Source organism: Protopterus annectens, chromosome 14.part0, assembly GCF_019279795.1.
Source record: "Protopterus annectens isolate FY-2018-M chromosome 14.part0, PAN1.0, whole genome shotgun sequence".
In the NCBI taxonomy this organism is placed as follows: Eukaryota; Metazoa; Chordata; order Ceratodontiformes; family Protopteridae; genus Protopterus; species Protopterus annectens.
The window spans coordinates 833289038-833307062 of record NC_056748.1 but is presented as its reverse complement, the minus strand read 5'-3'; the positions used below and the strand labels follow the sequence as shown (position 1 = coordinate 833307062).

General features: G+C 44.0%; 1 protein-coding gene across 1 annotated transcript in view; it reads left to right on the top strand.

The window, feature by feature from the left end:
• BMPR1A (bone morphogenetic protein receptor type 1A) overlaps positions 1 to 18025 on the top strand; it is a 1674184-nt gene that overhangs the window by 1397225 nt on the left and 258934 nt on the right. The gene's annotated exons all lie outside the window — the stretch shown is intronic.

The following is an 18025-nucleotide window of genomic DNA, read 5'->3' as shown; positions in this document are numbered from 1 at the left end:
AAATCATGTTTTGGGTACGATAATGTGAATAGCGAGGGTTAGAGTTTCTTACACAAGACAAGTGCTTTACTGCAAGTTTTTTTTTTTTTTTTTGTAAGCAAAGTTTAACAGCTACTTGTTTCCTTATGAGCCCTACGATGGCATGATTTTTTTTACGTGCATCTCCTGCAGTCACAGCCTGTGCACCACAGCCCTGCTAGCATTTGTTGTGGTTAAGCGACATCACAAGCATTATGCATTTTTGTTTTCCATCACTGAGGACATATATTCCTAGTATGCATCATAGGAAACTTCTGTTGTTCCATGACTTAAGAAAGGTAAGCCTTCTTACTGTCTCTGTGGATGTCAGGACCTGCTTAGGCATTGCCTCTACTGCCTAAGAGTAGAGCTTCAGCATTGCCTGTTATAGTAAGTAACTTGACTTAAGAAACTTCTCACTGCATGCAAGATGGCTTAATTGAAGAGGAAACCATTGCAATAATCAGTATGTAGAAAGGTACCATGCAAAAAAACCCAGGCAACAGTCTGAAAGGAGAGCAGAGGTAGGACATCAACTGTCTAGGCATCATAGTCCCCCCTACTCCCATTGTAATGACTTCCATACTTTTGCTGTCCAAGATTTCTCCATTAACTTACGCGGGATTCCGCTCTTGCCTGTCACCTGTTCAGGACAGGGAAGGTGGTAGAAGACTCTCTTGGCAGCCTCTCTGGGGAGTGAGTCCACAGATCCATGCATCTCACTTCTTTTGCTCATGGACAGTCATTTATTTCCTAGAGACCAGGCCCCCTGATTCCTCATCATATTTCTTAAGTGCACACAGATGCCCAAAGTGTCTGCTCATCTTGGCTTACTGCTGCATTTTGTAGCACACCTGCATTTGGTGGACCTGTGATTGCTTGCACCATTTTGGGACTTCTATTATTAATCAATGTGCGAGATATGAAGGAATGGGTATTGCAGTATAGCATTAAGAAATTCAGTTTGATGCTAGCACATGCAGACCAGTCACGAAGCTGACCCAAAGATGTAGCCTGGGATGCCACTGCAAGTAATTAACCGTATACAATATGCAAAACCCTAACTCTCTCTCTCTGTGAGAAGGTCTTTTGCAGTTGATCTATACTTAGTCTCTTACAGGATTTCTGTGCTAGCATGCCTCCTGCAGGCACTTCTCTCAAGCTAGGAAGCAGTTTGTTCCCACCCCCCCTGGTGAGCAGCGAGTTCATGAATCAGAAATGCAAAGTGTGTATAGGTAAGATGGATGAAGGCTAGGTCCATAAAAAGCAAGTTTAGCTTAAGGTGGATGTTGTCTCCCTTTCCTTCTGAATCCTTTTGATTAGGAGAGTGCAGACATCTTGTATTTTGTCACAGTGGAAGTTAAGGATAATAACTTTACTTTGCCTGCTAGCTTCCTCCGTATGACACTTGCTTTGGAGATCTGCTAACTTTTCTTTCAAACTGTAATGCAATTGCCCCCCTTTTTTTTTCCCTTTTTCTGTGATGTAGTTTTTATTTTGCCAGTGGCACTCAGTGAAGCATTACTACGTGTGCCACTGCCTTCTATAACCCACTACATACATAAAATATTAACTGAGGCTTTTACCAACTTTTTGAAGATGGCGATTGTGGAAGGAATTGTAATTGCAGTGACTGGCAGGAGGGTTTTTCATTTAATTCCAGGTCATCATCAGATTAGGGGAAATAAGGCAAGGGAACATGCATTCTAACATCAGTTAAAGCCTTTTCCTTCAGAGTTTGATCATGAGGAAGCCACTCTTCCTTACCAAGACTTACAGTTGTCTGCTAGCAGGAAAAGCAGTCCACAGTTTGCCCCACCAGATCTTCCAATTTTTGAGCATCAGGCACAGGGCTATGTCCAGCCAGCTCATGGTCACCTGTTTTTGAGGCCCTAATTAAAAGTTGGTGATTTAATGCGTTTGAGAAGGGTCTGCTTTCAACTTACTAGGTCAGACAAGACTTGGGGGCTGGAGTTGTAGAAATTTCCTCCAGTTTCATTTGGGCATGTGTTGATAACCGAGACAATATAATTTTGCTGCTCTGCATATAGTGGGACTTAGGAGGACAAGAGTGTATTAACAGGGAACTTTATTTGACTAGCATAGGTTTCTTGAGCCTAACACCATCTGTGGCATGCCATTCCTTCATCAGCAGTGCCTATTAACCTATCCCCTGCATTTGGCATCTACTTGCAACCTTGTTTGCTAGGTTAGTCTGAGCCAGCTAGTTCTGAAAGTAGGCAGGACCTATTTTTCTGTCAGTACTGTAGCAACTAAAGTGTTATGAAGTTCTAAAGATATGAGACATTCTGCAGCAATTTATTTTCTCCTTTTGCCATCCCCGTCTCAGCACATTGTAAAGTTTTGTATTGTTTAAATGCTTGAGGGTGCTTGCGCTTGTTGTCTACCTGTGTCTTGGCATCACCAGCCAGGTAAAGAAGATGCTCTCCAATACTTTACTCAGTTCAGCCTCTCGCATTCATTTTTACCACTTGCACAGTTTGGTTGCCAGATCCAAGTGTGATCATAGCAAAGTTTCCATGTTTTATTCATATAATACCAGAATTATTTAAAGTGTTCCTGCATTCAGCAAGTCAGTAACCCGGACTCACATTGGTACTCCTTACATTGTCTGGGAAAGGAGTACAGTGTAAAACATTGCCCCAAGTGTGTATCATTTCATCCTGCTAACTTGTTAAGGGAGAGAATTTTAAGGCATTCGTCATCTCATTGAGAACTGCTTCTTCAGAGCATTCCCAGCAGTGATTCTCTCCAATCCCACATCTGTGTCAGACTGACAGGAGGTGAAGGGCCTACAGCCAGCCATAAGTCAAAACTTTCCCTATAAATTCCACTTCAGAACTAGTCTTGCATTCTTCACAGGTTGCTGGACCTCATTGACTAGTGAGAGGATCAGTCTTGCAGTCAATGCTGCTGATGATGTGAACCCTCCACAAACATCATGGGGAAGGGGTTTTGTATGGTGTCCTCACCAGAGTTGGCATATTTGAAGACTTTGCGCATGACCCTGCCTTTCAAGGTAGAGAAAGCACGCTTTCAGATTTCCCCACAGCTGTTCTATAATAGAGCACAGAAGCCAAGGAGTCTTCACAGGTTCACCTGCTTTTTGTAGTAGACCGTAGCTAATGTTGAGGAAAATCCTGGATGGTATGTAGTGTTTATGTCCTGTAGGACTTTTCACTATTGCCAGGACCATACTTTTGGGACTAACACTGGTGATGGACTCTGCATGGGATTTTCATAACCTTGCAGCCTTTCTCGAATATGCTGCCTCTATTCCTGGTGCTGTGTTGTGTGACACATAACCTAGTAGCATTTCTAGAATATGTAGTTGTGGTGCAGCATTGCCTGCCTTACACCCATGTTCTTGATTGCTAGGCAAGCCCATGTCTCCACTTCTTGAACTAGAAGTAGGAAGTGCTTGCTGTTCCCCTCAGCTTTCCGGGAAAAGAGGCAGTGAAAATTTAAAGCTGAATATTTCTAAAATGGAAAAGAATAATTGAAAGGATGCTCAGTATTATGAATTCTGCTGTATACTGGCATGTAACTTACCACTGTAGTATGTGGTAGTACCTCTTTAGGCAGTTGCCATTATAGCTAATGAGATGACTCTCTTGTGGTCTTTCATTCAATTGGCAGTTTATAGCAAAAGATTTCATGGAGTCTGGAACACATCTGCAGTGAAATGTTGCATGGTGTCAGAACTGAACAGATATATTAGTTGTCAAGTTGTTGAGAGGTTGTATGTATGGGAACATACTCTGCTTTTCATAACTCATTATTTATTTTTATTTTCATTTCTTTACTTGGGTACAGCACTTGTCTCCATGGACCTTTTTCAGACTCAGCCCGGGAGTGCTGTCTAGTTAAGTGACTTGCTCAAAGTCACACAAGTTTAGTAAAGTCACTGTTTCTTTTTCCACTTGCATAACTTTTGAGAAACCTTCAAAGGGTCTTATTTAGTTTGGGAAGGTGTTACAGCTGCAGCCTCCAGGAATTCATTTTTTTTGCTTCAAAGTTGTTAGCGGAAAGCTGGAAGCTACGGGTCAAGAAACTTGATTTCTTTGTCACTGTGAGCATAATAGCAAAAAAGCTTGAAAAGAGATAATGTGCTCAGTTTCTGCATGTTACTGGGGTAGAATTCTTAAAAGTATTTATCACTTCTTCCTTTTAAGAACAGGAGAAAGTCAAAGTAGCGGCAGTAAAGGAGAAATTGAGTAATTATTCTGAGCCTAAAATAAACTTGCCATTCATATGTGTATTCTTTTCAAGGAACAAGGGCAGTGTAGAAACTACTTTTGTTAATGACCTGAAGAGCTGAGCCAGAAAACAAATTTGGTAATTTACAGGATTCATTGAAATGTTAAGTCTTTAAGAAGTGGGAAAAGTTAAAAAAAAAAAGAAAGAAAAAAAAAAATGGGGGTGGGGGGTATTGATTGTGAGCCTAGAAAAATCTCTGCAAGGAACAAAGGCTAAATATAATTTGTCTTAGTTTTAGCACATTAACAGAAGCAAAGTCATTGATAATTTGTTGCGTTATATGGTCTTTTGATAAGGGATGAAGTAGTGTGGTGCAAGAAATGGTCAAACAAGAGGCAGGCTTATAGTAGTAGCAGCCCTAACCTTATGCAAAGCCATAGATCTGTGAAGAGTAAGTGAAATTGCACATATTTAGTTAAAGAATTAATGAGGAAATTGAAACATGTAAATTCAAATGTGAGGTAAACAAATTAAATGAGACGTACTGAAAATGCATCGTCACATTAACGGCAGTAAGAAGAGAGTAAGGCAACGCGCATAGTGTGACACAGTCAAAATGCAGACTTTGCACACTAGGTGTGGCTTTAAGTATGAGAAAAAGAAGTATTGAGCATTTAACCAGTTTTGTAGAAGTTGTGGTAGAAACAATCATTGCTTAAAGATGTGGAAAAAAACGAATGATTGCGCAAAAGAATGTGCATGTCATCAAAAATTAACAGATAGCATCACACAAAAGTTCTCCTCGCCAAAGTCCAGGTAACTGTATCTCTTTTGAGGATGTAGTAAGCATAAGGGTATTCCTGTTTGCAAAGGATATGGTACTACACTTTTTGATATTTAGCTGGAGACTATGGTCATAGCACCAGTTGTTTGTGCATGTTTAGTCCCTCCTGTGTAATCCGGGAGTCCCCAGTGGTGATGATGACTTCATGTTTATAGTCATCTGCAAACTTAGTCAGAGGCCGTTGACTTCAGAGAAGTATGTGTCAAACAAGAGCAATCCCAGCACTGAGCCTTAGAGGATACCAGTAATAAACCACTCTGAGAACAGTATGCTTCCCAGTTTTAATACGCTGGGTTCTGTTCTTGAGACAGTTTATTCATCAGGTAACATGAGGAGGATATATTTTCCATTTGAAACATTTGTCTGTAATACTTGAGTGTGGAATGATGTCAAAAGCTTGGCTAGGTTTATGGTAAGCTGTGTGTATGTACTTAGCCTCGTCCAAGTCCTCAGTAACTTTTCCAAAAAGTCAATCAGTTTTAAGCTGTGACAAGATCTATCCTTTACAATTTCATAAACTGACACTGATTTTGGTCAAGGGACTTCAGGTTGCCAGTGTCCATGTTTGAGGACAGTAACACTTTGTTCCATTGTCTTTTATTTAAGGCTAGTGAGATTAATAGCTGTACAGTTGCCAGGATCAGTGGTGGTTATTAGGTTACCTGGTATTCTGTATCCCCATATAGGGGACCTGACTACTGCAATTCTGAAAGCCTCAGACACAAACCCAGATGAGAGATTCTGCTTGAAAATGTTGAGGAGTTAGTAATAGACAATGCTTCATACTGGGAAGAAAGGCATCCCATATTGTCTGGTCTCATTGAATTAGATTTTTTTATCTGCAAGAGAGCCTTTAGGACTTGCTGAAAGGTGCTGTTTGGGGGGAATTAACAAGGGGTCAGAAATGTAAGCTAGGTGGAAATGAAAGCAGAAATTTGAATTAAATTTGTCTGCTAATAGGTCAGCTGAGTTTTCACTGGCAGAGTAGATAGAGCCATTATAATGTCCTTCCATTTCACTGTTGCAGTATTCATTACAATAGGGGTCCCCTGACGTCTGGCCAGTATGCTAAAGCCTTTATGTTGCTTTGAGGTACACCGTATGTCACACGTATATTCCCTACATATAGCTTAGGGCATAAAGGTTGACTTCCAGACTTACCATCCTCAGAACTTCTTTGCCACCAGTCTGAACTCTGTATTATGATCGTCGATCTGAGCACCTGATTCATTTGCTGGTTCACCAAGCCATTTTAGAGAAGTTCCCCATTGGGGTTATTTGCGCTTATCTTTATTCTTTCTGTGTGTTGTTTTTGGGATTCGTGTCATCCAGAAATGATAAATGTCAGTGTGGGAGACTGATTCCTCATAAAAATCATCACAAGCAGTGCTTATTTTGTTTCAGCACTTTACACAACCATACATCCTGTTCTATTTGTCAGGCTTTCGTTCCAAAGACTCTCCGTAGTAAGCTTTCCTGTTTAGCCTTGTACTTGGAGAATGAATGTTTTAAGCTTTTAGTGAAAGACACTATGGAAGGAACTTACCGCTCCGAGGGTCAGCTGTCCGTGAAGAGAAAGGCCAAAACATCTAGATCACAATTTTTCCATTGTGCCACCTCTGCTGGGCATTTGTCTAGAGTCTAGTGAAAGCCTGGAGTATTGCCTGGCTCTGCTGTTGGATTCTTCTGCCATGACCATTTCAGAGACTGGCATGGATCAAACCGCTCACACATCCCTGCAGGTTTTGCAGGTTTTCCAGACATCCACTTCAGATGCTTGGGGGAACCATGGCTGATTATTTCCAAAAGGTCTACGGTTGTTCCTCAGATTTTTGGTAGATAGGAGACTCTGACTACAGTTATTGAACACCGTCTGGGGTTCTGAGCCTTCTAAATTTTACAAAACAGATGTCCCTTTGAAAAGGAAGCAAAAAGAAACAAAGTATGTTTCTTCGGCTGCTAAAGACCATCAGAGTGAATGGCAGAATTTCACTTAGGGGTTGTTTAATGCCTTTATGACTTTTAAACCTCCTCATGGGTTTTCTGTTCCTGCTTCCCCTTGGACCTCTACTCCCCTTAAAAGACCCAGGGAACTGGATTCATGTAAAGAAGGAGGTAGATTCAGATGAAGAATTCCTTGGTTATTCATCTGCAATCCCCTCTCCTTTGGACTATGGGTCTGAGGAAGAGGAGTCCACAACTCCTGATGCTCTTTTTGCTGAGATTTCTTTTTTGGACACAATCTCCAGAATGATGGAGTTCTTTAAATGGGATTGTGTCCAGGTTTCTGAGGTTCAGAAGAGGTATTACAAATGGCCTATCCTAGACCTTCTGCTGTTCCTCCTGTTTTGGCTGTATTGTTGGATGCCTTTTTCTACTGCATCTAAGGCTCCAGATTCCCAGCCTCCTGCCCCCAAGAAACTTGATAGGTTTTGTAGGGTGCCTGAGGACTGAAGTTTCTCTGTAGGTGTCCTTCTGCTGACCCTTCTGTGATGTCTGTGGCATCTGACATGCCATCCCAGTTACTATCATCTACTAAATTACTTCCTTCTGATAAAGGACAGTGGAACTATGGAAAGGCTAGGTAAGGTTTATACCCCTGCTACCCTGGCTTTTAGAGTGGTCAGTTGTCAGACCCATGCGGCCAGGTGTATTTTGGCTTTGTCAGATCTGTCAGATAATTTCTGATCTCCCTGACTCTGAAGGGAAGACTTCTGCTCTTTCCCTGCTTGGGACTTCTTCCCAGGTGGTCCGCCATTCTATTAAGTGTAGTTATTATGCAGCAGATGCTTCTAGAGCTGCTGCTTTTGGTTCTGTGATGAGAATGTATTCCTTGCTTTGGCTTCAACCTTTGCCTGATGATATTAAGACTAAGTTGATGGATGCTCCTGTAGACAATAAGCACTTGTTTGGTGAAGCTGCTGCTGATTTAAGTCTCTTCGGGATAAGGGCAAGGCCTTGCAGGAACTTAAACGTGTTTTTGTTTCTCCTATGCCTAAATTTCAGAGAAATTACCCTAATAAGCCAGCCTTTGTTTGTAGACAAACTCATGCTCCCCCTAAGGGTAAAAAAGGTGGGAAGCTATCCCGATGCTGTGACACAGAAGTCTCCTTTTCCTGACAAGCCTGTTGCTGTCTGACTATCCTGTTCTTTTCAGTCACATTCCTCTTTCTCTTTGTGTTTCTGTAAATTCCTGGAATCTGTCCGTTATCCACCTAGTGTATTTCATGGTCTGGAAGTCTCTCTCCCCTTTCATGGACACTCCTCAATTCCCTCAGGAGCAGTTGGCTTTATTCCCAGGGATGCTTCAGGATCTTTTGCCTCAGAGAGCTATTCAAGAAGTTCCAGTTTACCAAAGGGGAAGGGGTTCTACTCCATAATGTTTTTGGTTCCCAGGAAAGATGGCACTTGGAGAAGAATTCTGTACCTCTCTCACCTTAACACCTTTCTGTAGGTCCCTTATCTTTGAATGTTGTCCCTTCAGACTTTGTTCCCCCTTCTGCTTCCTCAGGTTTTTCCATTGTCTCTGGACCTTAAGCATGCTTACCTTCATATCCCTATTCATTCCCTTTTCAGGAAGTTTTTACATTTCTCTGTTGCTTCCTGGCATTTTCAGATGTTCATCGTGTTTCACTGTTGCAGTCATTACAATTGGGTTATCCTGCTGGCAGGCTACCCGCAGTTGGCCTGAGTTCCAAAGTCTAGGTCCAGCATTGGTTGCTGTCACCTCTTCCCTGACATCAGTGCGCCAGGGGTATAAAAGATGCAGCCAACGCCATTTTCTTCAGTCTTTCTTGCCGCGCGGTGCCCGAAGCAAAAGCAGTTCGCAAGTGCCGGTCGGCCGACTCCTGAGATTTTCAATTCCAAATTTCAGATCCAAAGTCTTCATTAAAGCTAAGTACCCCATTGGGGAAACTTTTTTCTTGCTCCAGACCGATGTCAGAAAAAGTTAATAATTGTATTTTTTGCGGGAAGCAAATACCTCATAAGGATTTTCATTCTTACTGTATTCCTTGCCTAGGCCCTGACCACGACGTTGCTAGTTGTCGATTTTGTTCTAGATTTAACCAACGCACTATTAAGCGTCGGAACGATTTTGCATTTCATTATTTTGGCAGAAGATTTAACTATATAATGCCGTTGGAGCAACTGACTACCGGAGTTTATAAAAAGCACAAAGAAAAGGACAGGCACCCGAGGTCCAGAATGGATGAGGCCTCCGCTAGGCATGTCGCCGGTTCTCAGTGAGGTGCTTTTGCAGTCCCTGACGCCCGCTACCTCAGAGCCACAGGCTGCTTCCAACTCCCACGTGGAGCCGACTAGGCCGCTGGAAACTCTCAAGGTATTGGACTGTCAGAAACTATTCCCTCAGATGGGTCCGGAGCCGCTGAGCAGGCATAGGCTTCTGAGGGTGTTTTCAAGTCTACACAGTTACATGTAAAACCAACTTCAGCTTCAAAGGCAAAGACTAAAGCAGCTCTAAAGACAAATAAACAAGTACAGCATTCTCCTGGACAGGCCTCCATGCCTAAAATACAGATGCTTAAAATGGCTGAAGACCTAATTACCTTGATCAGGGGTTCCCATCCCCCTCCTAAGAGGCCTAGGCAAGAGAGAGAATATGCATCTTCAGATCAGGTTTCCATTTCCTCTGATTCCTCTTCTGAACAGGAATATTCTCTTCCTCCTTATGAGGATTCTGATTCTGAAGAATCTATTCATTTAGCCTCTCCTCCTGAGGATTATTCTTTTGGGGAAACCCTGCATACTATGAGGGAGCATTTCCACTGGGAGAGCTAAGATTACTCAGAATCCAAGAAAAGGCTCAGAGACTTCCTTTTATTACCTCAGCACAGGCCCATTGCCATTCCTCCTGTTTTAGACATTGTAGATGATGTATTTTCAGAGTCCGGACTGTCTCCTGACTCTTTGCCACCAGCTCCTGTTAAACCAGACAGATACTACAGGGTTCCTGATTCACATAAATTTCTTTATAAAAACCCTGCTGCAGACCCAGAAACTATCTCTCAGGGTCCCAAAGGGGTCAAGGCTTCCACTGCAAAAAACCCTATACCCTCTGATAGGGTTTCAAGGGCCCTGGACAGATGGGGGAAAAAGATTTATACTTCTGCTACCTTGGCTGTAAGAGCTTTAAATTGTCAATTTCATATGCTTAAATATCAGCAATATCTAATGTCACTGCTTAAACAGAAAATGTTGACAAGTTCAGAATGTGCAGAAAACAAAGAAATGCAGGATTTATTGCATGCAGCTGAACAAAATAGGAAAGCATACTTTGCAATGTGGTTTTGATTCTCTAGAGGCCTCTTGCAGGGCCGCTGTTACAGGATCTGTCATTAGAAGACATGCTTGGTTAAAAGAACAGAATTTGCCCGATCATGTTAAAGCAAAATTATTAGATGCTCCATTACAACATGATACCTTGTTTGGTGTTAAAGCAGAAGAAGTGTTGAAGAAAACGGAGGATAAAGCTAAATCTATGCAAACAGTCAAGGATTTCTTACAGGTACAGCCTCCCAGATTTAGCAGGAACTGGCCTGCAAAGAATTGGTCCTTTCCAGTGTCAGGCCACAAAGAGGCAGATACTGACACCCCAGAGGCAGATCACAGCCCCAAAGCTCATACAGGCCTAAAAAATGGGGTGCTTCTACCTCCAAAAGCGGAGAAGAAAAATCACAGCCATACAGGAAACAGTCTCAATGACTTTCCCCTGCCAGCACCAAGCACTTATCTTCTGGCAGCTCCTTTGGGAGGAAAACTAACACTTTTTGCACAAAATTGGCACATGGTCACCCAGGACAAATGGGTCTTAAATAGCATATCCCAGGGCTACAGGTTCCATTTTCACACCCTGAAAAGGCCAAACGGTATGCCAGATCTGCCATGCAATCAGTGGGCAGAGGCACAAAAACAAGTTTCATCCCTCATGGACATGAGAGCCATTCAGCAAGTACCACAGCAAGAGCAGGGACTAGGATTTTACTCTAGGCTGTTCTTGGTACCCAGAAAGGACAAAACCTGGAGACCAATTCTGGACCTGTCTATCCTGAACACATTCCTGGATATTCCAAAATTCATAATGTTAACTCTGCAGCAGCTTCTGCCCATGCTGGGCAAGAAGGCTTGGCTTGTGACTTTAGACCTAAAAGAGGCATACCTGCATGTCCCAATCAGACAATCACGCAGAAGATACCTCAGATTTATAGCTGGCTCAGTGCATTACCAATTCTCTGCACTGCCCTTTGGCTTATCTACTGCGCCCAGGGTCTTCACAAAATGCCTGGCACAAGTAATTGCTTTTTGCAGACAAAGAGGAATTCAAATATATCCTTACTTGGACGACTGCCTTATTCAAGCAGAGAACAAGGACATTCTACTACAGCATCTGGCGTTTGTAAAAACATTACTAACAGGCCTAGGGTACACAGTAAACGAAAAGAAATCAAAACTCGTACCCTCAAGAGATAATATTCCTGGGTGCAAGCTTAAATACAACTGCCCAGATGGCTTATCTCACGCCATAGAAACACAGACAACTGACTGACTATTTCAAAATGTTGGCAGCAAAGACCCAGTTATCTGCAAGAAAAATTCTGCAGGCTTTGGGCTTCATGGCATCCTGCATTCTGCTAATTCCGTATGCAAGACTGCATATGAGGAAACTTCAGTGGTATCTAAAAAGTGTTTGGACTCAACATTGCCACAGCCTGGAAACAATAATTACCCTCATTCCCTGCCTGCAACAGGAGTTTTGATGGTGGGCAAAAGCCTGTCACCACAAGACGGGATAGCCATTCACCTTACCCACAGCCAGGCAGACATTGACAACAGATGCATCAGATTATGCCTGGGGGGCCCTTATAGCCGGAAGATGTATTCAGGGCACATAGTCCGCAAGTCAAATGCATCTACATATCAATCAAAAAGAGATGCTAGCAGTTCAAAATGCCCTGACAGCCTTCAAGGATCTTCTTCATCCAGGACAACTACTGATAAAGACGGACAATACCACAGTCATGTGGTACATAAACAAGCAAAGGGGCACAGCATTGACTTACCAAGTACATCTGCAAGCACAATTCCTGCCAGGAAGGATAAATACTCTGGCAGATGAACTAAGCAGAAACCTAATGGATCCCCACGAGTGGAAATTGGATCCATAAGTTTTCAGCATGATAACAAGGAACTGGGGATGCCCGGACATAGACCTATTTGCCTCCCCTCACAATTGCCAACTACAAAGATTCTGCACAAGGACTTATCACAAGCAAGCATGGAAAGTGGATGCTCTGTCTTTCAGCTGGAAAAACCTAACAGTATATGCCTTTCCTCCTCTGCCTCTCCTCCCGAAGGTGGTACTCAAGGTCAGACAAGAGAAGACAAAAATTATACTGATTGCCCCAGACTGGCCCCGCCAGCACAGGTACCCTATCCTAAAGAGCTTGTCTCAATGCCCAGCTTGGACATTACCTCAAATTCCTCACTTATTGACCCAACAAGACAGTTGGATACTGCACAGCCAACTCAGGACCTTAAACCTGGCAGCATGGAGGATAATGTAGCCATTCAAGACGCACCTCTTTCTAAAGCAGTCATGGATGTTATTTTGGAGGCCAGGAGGCCTAGCACCAGAAAATCTTATGCAGAAAAATGGAAGAGATTCTGTGCTTGGAACCAGGCACAAGGTATTGACACAATTGTTCCAAATATTTCTCAGATTTTGCAATACTTAACTGAGATGCTGGATAAAGGCCTTTCCTTTTCTTCAATTAAAATTCATGCCTCTGCCATTTCAGCTCATTATAATACAGAACCACCTATTTTTTCTCATCCATTACTAAGGCAATACCTCAGACGGGCCAAAAACATAAGACCCCCAAGGAGAGCACCAATACCTGCATGGGACCTCAACTGTGTCTTGGAAAAACTTACACTGTCTCCATTTGAGCCAGCATCTGCAGCTGATATAAAATTCTTATCCTGGAAAACAGCTCTGCTCCTAGCAATAACCTCCGCTAGACAAGTCTCAGAGTTACAGGCACTCATGGCTGTGGAACCTTTTATAATTTTCCATCCTGACAGGGTTTCTCTGAGTACAAACCCTACATTTATGGCCAAGGTAGTGACCAGTGTTGCCCTTAACCAAACAATTCACTTGCCTACCTTTTACCCAAACCCACAGAATAAGGGTGAGAGACTTCTGCATTCTTTGGACATTCACAGGCAGCTACACTTCTATTTGGACAGAACCAAGACTTTCAGAAAGACTGAACAACTTCTAGTAGCATATGCTGCAGGATCACAAGGAAAACCTATCTCAAAGCAGACTATTTCAAAGTGAATAGGCCACTGCATTCGTTTCTGCTGTTCACAACATGACAAATCAGTGCCTAAGGGCATTAGGCCACATTCCACCAGAGCAGCAGCCACTTCAGCAGCCTTCCTCAGAGGAGTACCAACCAAAGACATCTTGGAGGCTGCCACTTGGAGTTCAGTGCATACTTTTACAAAGCACTATCACTTACCTCTCTACTCTAAATCCAGGGCGGGCTTTGCCACTGCAGCTCTGCAGGGCCTGATAGCCTCTCCTAATCCTATTTAGCACCAGCCTCCCAACCATAGCTTTGAGATTCAACCCAATTGTAATGACTGCAACAGTGAAACACGATGAACATAGTACAGTTGTGTACCTACCATAAATGTAGATGTTCGAGTGTATTCACTGTTGCATCCAGGTTACCCTCCCACCATCCCCCTTTTCCTTGCTGGGACTTATCTGTACTTCTCTGTTCTATACAACCTATGTGGTGTATTTGCTATGTAGATGAAGGAAAAGTTGATTTTTGGTTATGTATGCTTATTGGCATTAGTGAGGCTACCATTTTAGGGGCACTTGACATCTGGGGCATGAAAAACTAAAGAAAATGGCGTCGACTGCATCTTTTATACCCCTGGCGCACTGCCGTCAGGGAGGAGGCGACAGCAACCGATGCCGGACCTAGACTTTGGAACTCAGGCCGACTGCGGGTAGCCTGCCAGCAGGATAACCCAGTTGTAATGACTGCAACAGTGAATACACTCGAACATCTACATTTATGGTAGGTACACAACCGTACTTTCTCTGCTTTGCCCTTTGGCCTTTCTACTGCCACAAGACTATTCACTAAATGGTTCATTCCTGTGATTGCATTTTGCAGGCTAAGGGGGATCCAAGTCTTTCCCTACTTAGACAACCTCCTGTTTCTCTCCAGAGAGATTGTTGCAAAATCTTCATTTTGTCATCTCCCTTCTGTAGAGCCTGAGGTTTACTATAAATTTCAAAATGTCCTTTCTGACTCCTTCATATGATCATGTCTTTTTGGGGTGCAGGATCCAGACTTTTCCAATTCTGGTATCCCTGCCTCCTCCCAAGGCGTTAATTCTCAATCTGATGATGTTAATCTTCTTTCCATTCATCACTGATGGGTTCAGTTCTGAGCCCTCGAAACTGAGTCGGCTTATTTACCAAGCTCACGCCAGCCAAAAAACTTTCGAGCTAATTATCTACCCAGAATGCCCTTCTCCCTGTTACCACAGATCTCGTTTGTTGCATAGCTGTAAAGCCGTGTTTCAGCCGAGCTCTCAGCTAAGTAGAACTTTTTTGATATTTGTGTAAATAATTTTGGATATCTTCGTATTTTATTAAGCGATTAGTATTTCTAGTGTCTTCTTCTGTCTAACCTTGTTTTTTCCTCTCTACCCATTGTTACTGTTGGTAATCTTTCAAATACCATTGGTGGTACGGCCTTTCCTCCCTTACCCTTGTAGTATTTCTTCAGTACCATAGTTTGTATTATCTCTCCTCTTTAAACTATTAGCTTGACTTTTTTGTTCAGGTATTTCCTCTACATAATCAGTGTGTTTTTTTCTGATTGTTTGAATGGAGTTGATTTTATTCTAATTGGATTATACAGTTGGTCTGTGGTGTCTTTTCTATCAAGATATCTGATAAGAAGGTACTTCAGCCTTTGAGCATTGTACTTCATGTAATGGCAAGTTACCTAATAGTGATTCTCATGATGATTGTGTATACTGTTTGGGAGTAGCCCACCTTTAGGTGCAGCTTCCGAGTGACATTTGTCAGAGTTTTAGTCAACACACTCTTAATGAGCGCAAAAATAAACTTATTCTGAAAGGGTTATTCAAGTCTCCCTTCTCAGAGGCCATTTCCGTGATGGAGGTCTCAACCCCTCCTGCTAAGGACAAAAAGAGATCCCACTCTGTTCCTTCTTCAACATCGGGTGATCAGAGCAATCCTGTGAAAGCAAAGGTCCCAAAGTTATCTTCCGAGCATAAATCTGCCTCTAGGGCTCCGTCTTCCTCGGCTCTGACCATCTCGAACCTTCGATACTGGAGCCTGTTTTGGGCACTGGTCCTGCTTCCGGCACCGATCATAGACCTTACTATGCCTATTTCGACTTTGGCACCTCTGGCCACCTCGGCTCAGGGCACACCTTTGACTACTGCATTAGCTTCCATTTTGGAACCGACCGTCTTGGCCCAATTGCCACTTCGGCACCAAGCGTTGTACCGACATCACTGGATTTGACCCCTTTACTCCCGGTCTTGAAACTAGAGACTTCGGTGCCGGCAGACCTTGCACCACAGACCCGATACTCTCCTTCCATAGATCCGTTTCTGGGCCAAGCATATAGCCCCTTCATCGAACGTCCTGACTGCCCCGTCTGGAGTTTCCACTAGATCCACCAGGAACCTGTCGGAACACAATGTGGTGCGTCTTGTAGACAAGCTGTTAGCCAGGGGGATCCCTTCACTTTCTAAGACCCATCCACCTGCAGGACTTGGGTTGTCGTATAACCTTCTGCTCCGACATCCTCCTTGAAACCTATCACCTTGGTACTTATGGTGTATCTCAGTCCGGCTCAGAGTTTGTCCCTTTGGCCTTCGGTTCCCGCTGAACCGGTCCTTCCTCAGTCTGGGGATTGGGGGACAGCTGCGTCGGCCCGGGGTATGGAGCCGCTGCTCTCCTCTTTTCCATCCTCTGCACCAATAGCCGCGTCCACGCCAATCCTGCTTGAGGCTCCATCTGTGGGGGCGGGTTCATTCGAGTGGGGTGTGACTCTGGTCCTGAGGTTGTCTTTCTCTGTTCCGGGCTCCCATCCCTCTTTGAGTGGACCTGCCGTCCACGCGATGGAGAGAGCTCTTGCTTCTGGTAGCACTCCTTTGATGATAGAACCCCAGTTTTCTCCCCCGAGCTACAGCTGTCACAGACCACCTGCCTGGGACACTGGGCAGAGAAGCCGCAGGACATCCCTGTTCAGAGTACCTGCTCTTCTGAGTCCTCAGAGATCGCCACTGAGGAGCCCCCTCAAATGAAGACTTGCAACAGGAAGCACATGGACTCACCCAAGGAGTCCTTAATGGAAGACATGGATTACGATGATGGTGAAGGGTCTCCACAGTTACCTCCTGATGATGTCTCCTTCGGAGAGATCGTGGAAATGTTAAAGCAGAGAGGTGACTGGAAGCCCTCCAACCCTTCATCTGAGGAGTCTGTGTTCCTGCAGGCTTTTTGCACCCGGCCTTCTACCGCTTGGGTGACCCCGTCTGCCAACGAGCTTGTCCAACTCATCGTGCAGCACACTTGGAAGAACCCTGATGCCATTGATTCGATTTCTCACAGACCAAACAAAATTCTTTCCCCTCCCGAGGAGAACCCGCATTGGTCCAAAGAGTTACCAGTTGATGCTATGGTGGTGGCAGCGGCCACAATAAAGGACTTGGCTGAGGAAAGTCCCACTGTCCACCCATCCAACAGAGAGTTGCGGGTGGTGGACAGACTTGGGAAGCATGTTTTTGCATTTGGGACCTTTGCTATTCGGTCCCTGAATTGTTTGGAACATTTTACAAGGCTCCAGAGGGACTTGATCCCCGAACTCCCTGGAACGCTCACCTGACAGTTGTCTGACGAGGTCAGGGACAAAGTGGCCTTGCAGCTTGCAACCCTGGAATCAATGTCCAGCTTGTCCAAGAGGTTGCTGTCACATGCGACCGAAGGGGTGGCTAGGGCAGCAGGTTCGGGCATTATGAGGCGTCATGCCTGGATGCACATTTCTGACCTCACGGATCCCTTCAGGTCTTCCTTTCTGAATGCTCCCATCAAAGCTTCATCCATTTTTAACTCCAAAGTGAAGGACAGGTTAGCCAGGTGCGAGCAAGATGGAAAGAACCCTGTCTGCTGTAGGCCTACAGTGTTCCAACCCTCAACGTACCTTCTCCAGGAATCAGAGGAGTAGAAAAATGTGGCATAAGAAATCTCAGGGTCTTTTCTGTGCCGCACATGGTGATGATACCCCCTGAGGCAGAGGGTGTAACAATTCTGGAAGACATCCGTATAGAGGCAGAGGGGGGGTCCTCATAACCAGGGCTGCAGGGACTCTCTGTGGACAGCCTTATCAGTGCTCCTGAGGAGCAGCCCAATTGCTTACTTTTGGAAGCATTCAGGGGTCATTTCTGTCTGCACCAAGCTGCCCTGCAATCTATCACCACCGACCATTTGGTGCAGAGCATCATCACCAGAGGTTACACCATTCCCCTTTCTTATCAGACAAATTTTCAAAGAAAACTTCCCGACGTTCCACCCAGTCAAAGGGAAGAAGCAGCTTCAGAGATTATAAAGCTGTCTCAAAAAAAGAGTCATCCATCCAGTCCCACCAGACCAGCGCAGATCTGGATTTTACTCAAAATTCTTTTTGGTGCCAAAAAAGATAGGGGACTGGAGACCCATTTTGGATCTCAGCAGCTTAAACAAGTCTGTCACCCAAACCAAATTCCGGATGGTCATGGTTCAGTCCATTCTCCCCTTTTTAAAAGGAGATTGGATGTTCTCGATAGATCTCTGGGATGCATATTACCACATCA